Consider the following 8,759-nt stretch of genomic DNA (forward strand, 5'->3'; position numbering starts at 1 on the left):
ATAATGATGGCATAAACCAGTGTTAATGTCTTGAATTCAAAATTAAATGTTTCCTAAGTATCACTGTCAAAAATAAGACTGCCGTTAAATATTTAACTGGCACTCAGCTGGTTCAGATCCCATTGATGTTTAGATCCCATCAGTGACTCCATGTGGTTTTAATATTCCCTTTAATTTAGGAATGCAAAAAAGATTCTCTTTTAGCCTTTTGTTGCATTGTCTATCTGGTAGCCCTTTTGAAAAGTTCTACTCTTGCTTAAAAAAATAAAATCCCTGAACTATCCCTATTACCTGTGCTAAATATTCCACCTGTACTTGCTCTCCTGCAGGCTCCTAATAGTTTAAGGTTATCCTTTCCCAGAGTTTGGGTGCATTTCAGTTTGCCCCTTCATAGTTACAGTAACAGAGACGCAGTCTTCAATTTCTAAAATAATTGCTCTTTGCTTCTGTTAGCACAAACAATGTGCAAGGCTCTGTTACTAACAAAATTCATGACCCTATTGTCCAATCGCACCAGAAGATTCATAGTTTCAGATCCGTGTTCCTGGACTTTCCTCTCTAAGCCATGGAGGTTTCTCCCTGCATTTCGCGTTGTTTGGCATGTTTAGCCCCAAAATGTCACAGTTGCTTCCTTCTGCAGGTAAGCTCTCTTGAGTTCCTATTTAGTGAGTTGCTTTTCCTCTGCAAGTTTTAAAGATTGCCTTGGTGCTAGTATTTCCCACTTGCTTTCCACTCGGTCCCTTTGAAATGTGGTGAGAACTCTTTCCATTCTGGCTGTAAGTATTGTTGTATTCGGCTATTCTCTGACCTCTGCGGTTGCAGGGAGCTGTTAATGGCTGCTCTGTTTGTACCCCTCCCAGGATCCTTTCCCTCTGCATAGAAGTTAGTTCTGTAAGGCCAGGCAGATAGCAGTACAACAATGAGTAGATAACCATAATCAAGCAGGGTTTGCTTAAAAATGCAGAAACATCGATGTTCTCCCGATGAGTTCTGGCTCAGATGGCCAATTCTCGTCCCTCCCAAACAATATACACTTTTTAATTGTCCTTTCTAGTAGCTGTGTCGAGGCTCAGCGTTAATACAAAACAAGGGTGTCTGTGGGTGAGGTCTGTACTATTTACCAGATATTTTGGGTTATCTATGCTCAAAAATGCTGAGATGAGAATGAAACCGCGGAGAAAGAGGCGATAAAGTGGTCAGTGAAGCAAAGTTGTATGTCTGCAGACTCCAGCAGGCAGGCATGGCTGCAGAAATACGAAAGCAAAGAGCCTCAGGCATTCAGAGGATTCTGCAGTTTTAACTGGACTTCATCTGGCCTGTCTTTGCCAGGTCACGTTTTTTCCCCCATTTCTTCTTTCGTATTGTCTTCAGCTCAGTTTCCCTTTACCTGTGCCATGCCCCCCCGTATAGTCACTATTGACTTTTTTTTTCCTGATTGTCTCATTCTCTCCCTGCACATACAACCATTATGCTTTTTCGCTGTTCCTTTGTTTTATACCCCGTAACTCTAGCCTGTGCTCTTCGGAAGCACGGAAGCACGAAGCACACTGCTTGCAAAACTCTGTAGGGTTAGTATTCTGTGTTTGAGCAGTGCCTGCCACACAGAGGAGCCCCATTCTTGGTTGGGTTTCAAAGACAAACATAAAAGTCACTAAAAAGAGAATGCTGCAAAACACAGTTTAAAGGGATTTAGTTAAAAAGAAAGTTTTAGAAGTCACTTTCTTGAGGTCTTTATGATGGTCACGGTAGAATAGGATGATCTTACTTTTATGTCATTCTATAATATAAAAATGGAGATTCAACTTCGTGAAATACTACAGTCAGTGTTGAAAACTTAGAAATAAGTTGTTCAGATGAAGTGCAGTTGGCCAGTGGAAATCCCTCTTGGTGGGCGGCAGTGACTTAGCTGATGCAACTGAAAAAAGTTGTGAGAATGAGCACATAACTTCATAAATTCCAGAAAGAAAATGAAAAGTGTATCACCTCAGAAATAAAAGGAACAGACCCTCCACAAATGCAAAGTGTGGAATAACTGGTACAACAGAAGCAGGCTGGGGAGGCCTGGGGGTTTATAGCAGACCAAAAGCACTGTTTTACAATGATCTAAGAGGAATTAAGGCTTGGAAGTTTACTAATGAGTAGAGTCAAATAATTACAAGCCCTCAGGTGAAATATTTTGTCCACATTTGGGCACTAAGCTTTCAGATGGGTGCAAAATATCCACATGCGATCATAAAAGATTACAACAGTGAAGAACAGATGACCGATGAAGCAAAGTCAAAATAATTGTCTGTTTGATGAAGAAAACTGAAGATTTGGGGAGTAAAGGACAATTTGTCCTCCAATATGTAGCAGGTTGTTAAAAAAAATAACAAAACCTCCTTTATGTCAATTGAAGGGATACATAAGTAGTAATAGACTTTATTTATAGCCAGGGAAAGTAGAAGTTGACATAAGAAGTTCTGTAAGAACAATTAAGTGTTGTTACAGGCTACCAAGGAAAAATCGCTAGATATTCATCATTGGAACTTTTAATTACAGGTTAAGGACAAATATCTTTCAGTTACATTTTGTATAATTTCTGGAGGTCTTGTCCATATTATCCTTCGATTGTATTTAGTTAAAGTGTACTTTGAGCAATTTGAAGGTACTGTGAGGATACACAGGTACGCCTCCAGGCCAGTCTGGTTGCAAAGCAAAATAATGGGTGTGACAACATAACTGTCAAAAGCAAAATGCCTGTGCAAATCTTAAAATGAACAAACTTACACCAAAATGTATCAACTTCTGTTTTGGAAAGGACATACGGGTGAAGAAATGGATGGGAACATACAGCATTTTCATACAAAATAACAACTTTCGAAGGACAACCCCCATGTGATTTATGCAAACAATAGCTTTATTGCTGTATTGTCTTCCTATTTACTTCTGGTTTTCTGTTAATTTTCTTCCAACACACTGTCAAAATACTGTACTCTCTGTTCTCTGAGTCAGGGACCTGTACAGCTTATTTACATGAGCAGTTTCACGGTGATGTTCACGCTGCTTCTTAAATAGATATATAAATTATCGGTTTAGATTATAAAGTTTTTAGGATAGACACTATTTTTCTTAGCTTTGTACAGCACCCAGCACATTGGAATCCAGAGAGAGGAAGTATTCGTGTCTGCATAATAAGTACACATAAGAGTATTCACAAGCGGGATATTGTCCGCCATGCATATTCTTTAGGGTCGCTTTTTAACACAGTTAATACAGCGCTATATAGGATGCTGTTTTCTTATAACGAGTTACGCTTCAGGTTGAAGTTAGCCTTACTGAACTTGTGTGCTTTAAAGAGTAGAGCATAAATTGGAGCTGAAGTAAACTGGGAAAAGAAGAGCTGATATTTTGGCAGAGTTGTTTAAATACGTGTTTTTCTGTTCCTGTAAATCAGTCATTTTCACTACATTTTCAGGAATGGTTTTGTGCAAGTCTCTTGCTGGGTCCCAAAGTCTGATACCCTGTGCACTTAACAACTGGCAGAGGTAGTGGCCTCGCCCAAAACAAGACACTTGATGTCTCTAGTCAGCTTTTAAACATTTGTTTATGAATACATTTTGCCTGGTTTATATACTCACCGTGTCGTACAGTATGGTAGGCAATTACATAAAAATACAAAGCTATCTATTTCTACATAACTTTTAGTGTAAATTGAGTCATCTCTGCTTTATGTAACTTCACTGTTGTTACAGTTCATGAAAGTTATATACCATTTTCTTCCCAGAGTGCTTTCTTGTACCAAGTCTTGAAGTATTACCACCTGATGTGTAATGCATTTTTCATAGGATGCAATAGCAATAAATTTAGGTGTTGAATCTGCAGTGCTAACATGTGTGAGCAGTCTTAAACCCAGTAGGCCTGTTCAAAGGCGTGGTCTTGCTTTGAGAGACCCTGAACTGCAGCAAGCACTGTATTTGTAATACGCATAGTCCACTATGCCCAGATGAGTGTCTGCTAAAATTATTGCTGTAGCCAGAGCTCACTGTAAACTATCTATACATGTGTACAGAGTTTACTTAAGCTTTTAAGTAAAAGTAAAAATGAAAAGCTTAAGTACTTAATCCTCTTTTTTTTCTTCTTTTTTTTTTTTTTTTTTAAACCACAGATACTGGCAGTATGATTTTAGGCCCCAGCACCACATTTTTTATATGCTGCTTCTGGGAGGTAAAGAATAAAACTAAATAAGCTTATTGGGTTTGATCACAGCTTGTTTAGTCTTACAACTCTCTACTATAACATTGTTAAAACTTAGTATAAGTAGACCGGATTCAAGAAATAATATACTTTTGAGAAAAGAGATAAGCGTGTCAGAGACCTTGCAATCCTTTATGTAGCAGATTAAGCCACTTGATTTTCATGGGAAAGCAGACCTGTGTATCAGTTCGTAAAACTGGCCCAAGACTCCCCCGGTACGGTGAAAGATATCAGTATCATCCTGGTTGGATGTAAGCCAGAAATGACTCCTGTGCTTTTGTAATGACTGATTATTCTCCAGCGTGAGAAACGAAAGTACAGTACACGAAAATACATTCTGCTGGCCGACGGAGCTGAATTTTCACATCAGCATCCAGCAACACCGATGTCTGCAATCCGTCAGTCCATGCAGTTCTCTTGTAATCAGAATATCCCATTAGAACAGCTACAGAATCCTTCCCTTTCGTTATTGCAGCAGTCTAAGATCAGACTCTACCTCCAGCATAGCCCCTCTGGGGCAACGCAGCACTGCCAGATAGAGATTGCATCTGATCGCTCTCTGGCAGGTCGGAGCTGGCAGCAGCCTCCTGGTGAGCAGAAAGCGAGAGAAGGGGCGTTGGGGGGTGCCTGCACGCCAGCCAGCCTTGGCTGCCAGCTGGCCCACCGGGTCCTGCTGCCAGCTGGCACAAGCGAGAGCAACCTCATGACTTGCATGTGCACCGCAGGTTCGGGGAACCATAACCTGCCCTTAGCAGATTTTGGCACAGGAGAAATTCTGGCCCATGAAGTGTTTGAACTAAGTAATCAAAAAGCATGAGTAGGCAGATGCAGCCTTAGTGATGCAGGAAAACTTCCCCGGAGAGTTTGTTTGGGAAACATTCAGACTGGCTCCAGTTAAATCACCAACTCCAAACATGCGCTAGAGAAATAGGGATTCACTCCAAGGCTCACAGTTGAGCTCTTTGTTCAGCCAGGTTAAACCAAGCCTCTGGTTTGCAGTTACTCTAGAGCTGTATGAAAGTGTGAGCCAGGTTTCAGTAGAAAGGTTTGTGATTCAAGTCCCGTTCTAGAAAATGCTAAATAGTGTCTTGTTCCAGCAGCAAAAATAATAATCATCAGAAATAACTGTATGAGACAAGAAGAAAGTCACCCGGAGACAGGGGTTTGCGTCCAACTCTGTCTCCAGCCTGAATGCTGAAAATGAAGATTGTAATGTTGTCTCAGTAGGGGGCAGAGACCACGTAGAGAGGAACTGGAAGCTGAATCCAGCGTTGCCCTCGCGAGACGCGTTCGATTTAAGTTGAAAAGGTCACTGCCCACATGATTGCATCACCCGCCATTCCAGGTCATTGAAGGTATGAGGCTTTGACAGGTCGTCTGTTTTTACCAAGGGTGAGGCATTTCAGGTGTAGTTTGCTGAAAAAGAGCCAAGAAGTTTAATACAGATATCTTGCTGAAATGTAATAAATGGGAGAAGAAAAAATATCTTTTTTTTTCAATATATTTTTATTAAAGTAGATAAACATTTTCTCCACCGTTTACACATTTTATTATTCCAGAAGCATAGCTTTTTAAGTTGCTTTACCTGTCAACTCTTATTCATTGTAACTAAAGCACTCATAGTGCTTAACAAAAGGTCCATTTATAAAATGTTCTTTCAATAAGGAGTGTTCTGGGGTCACTTAGTTGGATTCTAGGCATTTCCTCATTCTGTTTTTTATGCTTGTATGGTTGGACATTGTTGCCTGGAAGGTTTCTGAGGAATTCCTAGCAAGTATTTTAATTGGAAATGTGTCTGTTATTTTGTATAAGAACTCCTGATCTACACCATGCAAAAGACTTGATGATTAGAAAATATTTAGCACTGTGTGATAATACAGGCATTAGCACCTGCATTTCTGTTGGCAGGTAACAAACTCAGTGTTGATCCAGGGTCAGAGCATTGTTACAGGTTTTCTTCTTGTCATTGTCTCTGTTTTGCAGTGTTTATCTGATCAACTGTTAAAAAACTGAGTTCCTCAAAATAACTATCTATAAAAAGGCTTTGTTTTCATGGCTGTTTCTTTCTAGTCCAAAAATTATGAAAGAGGGAATTAAAGGAATATCTCCCAGCAGGGAGTTGGATTTGCTAAAATGTCACCACCAATCTCTTAATTAGCCCCTCAGAATACCATGTTGTCTCTTGGTCCTCGGTGAGAAAGAATATGAGTGGAAATGAAATGGAGTTTATACTACTCCTAAATAACAAAAATCACAATTGCAAGGTCAGGAGATACGTGAGAGATCTTTTACAAAAGCTGTATTTCAAAATATTGACTGACTTAGAAATTTGAAAGTTGATTAAAAGAATGAGAATTAAATATAATTCTTAGAAAAGGATTAATGTTTACATTTAAAAATAAACTGTACTTACACAAGAATATCCAAACCTTTTCCATTAATATGGCTAAGAAATGGGAACATTTCTTCTAGTGGTCTGTAAGATGTGTTGACTCCAGTTTTTAATCTTGATTCCCTATTAATCTATGTAAATTTAGGCCTGAAACCTCTTTCCTGTGTTTTCAAATTAATTTTTTTCACAGTTATGCTAAAACCAAGGTGTCTTAAACGTGGCCTTACTCCCCAGTGAGGAAGATGCTTGAGAATGTATGAGAACTCAGCTTTTTTATAAGGCTCTTGGAGGGAATGAGCACAACGGTCATTCCTGCAGTCTCCTAATAGGATTGTCCCTGCTATAAACTATTCCTTATGTGTTGTGCTCATCCAGTGCTACCAAGTACCAAAGATGGCTGTCTGGGCTAGTTAGCACATTTATATAGGTTTCTAAGGGATGATGCATAAGGCATGTTCATCACTGTGCATCAAAGAGCTCTGGAAGACATAACACCCATTTCCCCAAGGAGGTAGAGCTCTACAACATCTTAAAGAGGGTCACTACAGTAGAGGAGCTATGTGAATTATTAATAGTTCCTTCCCTAAAATATTCTAAAAATTAAAATTTCATATTAACTGGAAACATTTTTATTGTTTGGGTTTTTTTTTTTTGGCAAAAAAGGCAAAAAATGCAAAGAATTGAGGACCAGTTGACATGCTTTGTCCAAAACGAAATTAAATATTTCCATTTGTTTTTTTTGAGTGCTTTAATAATTCTTCTTAAAAACTGGGAAAAGGAAAGGAAAGGAAAAGGTAGGATTTCTCTGTACTCTTCCCTATATGGCAGGGAGGGGGGCAAATTTCAATAAAATATTCCTTAACTAATATAAAATCACTTAATTCTATGATGTCATGGATTTGTCCAAAGAAGATGTAGTTAACCAGTTCAAAGTCAAAATTCAAAGTCAGGGGTGTATCTATCTGTTCAGTTTGGTTTCTGCTACCTCGGTTAGAAAAATGTCTGTGAAAAGAGACTTCTTTGATGCCATTTTCAAGATTCTTCTGTACGTTATTAGAACTCTACCTTATCATCATTGTAATAGTAATTACTTACTTCAAAGTGGGGTCATTAGCCCTAATTAATGTTTACAAACACACTGGTTTTAAGGTGAATCATGTTCTGAAAGAGTGGAATATTTTGTCATACCAACATATCTCAGCAATCCAAAAGTGCTTACAGCACTCTTCTGCTCAGTCCTAGCTGCAAAATAGGTCAAGACTGTCGATTTTTGTCATTCTCTGGCTGTAATGTAAATTCTGCTCTACCAGACTTCAAACAAAAGATTAGTTTGTACCAAGTTTGCAGATCTTTGGAGCAGTAACTGTCTTAATTTAAAAAATACTAATTACTTGAGCTATTTTTCACATGTAAGCTTTTTCTCATTTTACAAACAGATGTCATAGTTTTGGCTGCATTTCCGTAAACTTTTAGGAAACCATCAGGTTTATTAACATTTTCTATATTTATAGAAAACTATTTATTTATGAATATCAAGTTACGTTCTTATCTACATATGATAGTTTGTAGAAATACAGTGCCTAATTCTACCCACGGTGAGACTGTGGGCATGTTATAAGAGCCTAGCTGTAGAGAAGCATTAGTTCTGTATTTCAGTGTCCAGATGGCCAGAATGTTTGTGTGGGATTTTTTTATTGTTGTTGTTGCTTTCCATCATCTCTGTTGGAAATGTAAGAGTTGTTATTCTAAGCCTATAGTCATTGTTAGAAAAATGAAATTCCATCTGCTATTGACTGATGGAAGCTGGGGGAAAATCAACAGAAAACCCCGTTTGCTAGGCAGCATTTGTTGGAGTTCTGAGCCAAAAAACTCAAGCCACTATGCATGAAGAACTCTGGATAGCTGGTGATTTTACTTGGTGGGCAACAAGGCAGATGCACATTTTATTATGAATCTTCACCTGTTTGTATGATTTTTGTTGTGTCCTAGTTCCTAACCACAACACTTCTAAAGGTTTTTGTAAAGCGACAGCAAGCTTACCGTTAAACAGACTTCGTATATTCATTTAGGTAAAGACATGCTAAATCAAGAGTAGGCTTCTCAATATATATAAATATCTTAGCTGTCATGG

The sequence above is a fragment of the Platalea leucorodia genome, assembly GCF_965183815.1.
Source record: "Platalea leucorodia genome assembly, chromosome: 4".
Lineage (NCBI taxonomy): Eukaryota > Metazoa > Chordata > Aves > Pelecaniformes > Threskiornithidae > Platalea > Platalea leucorodia.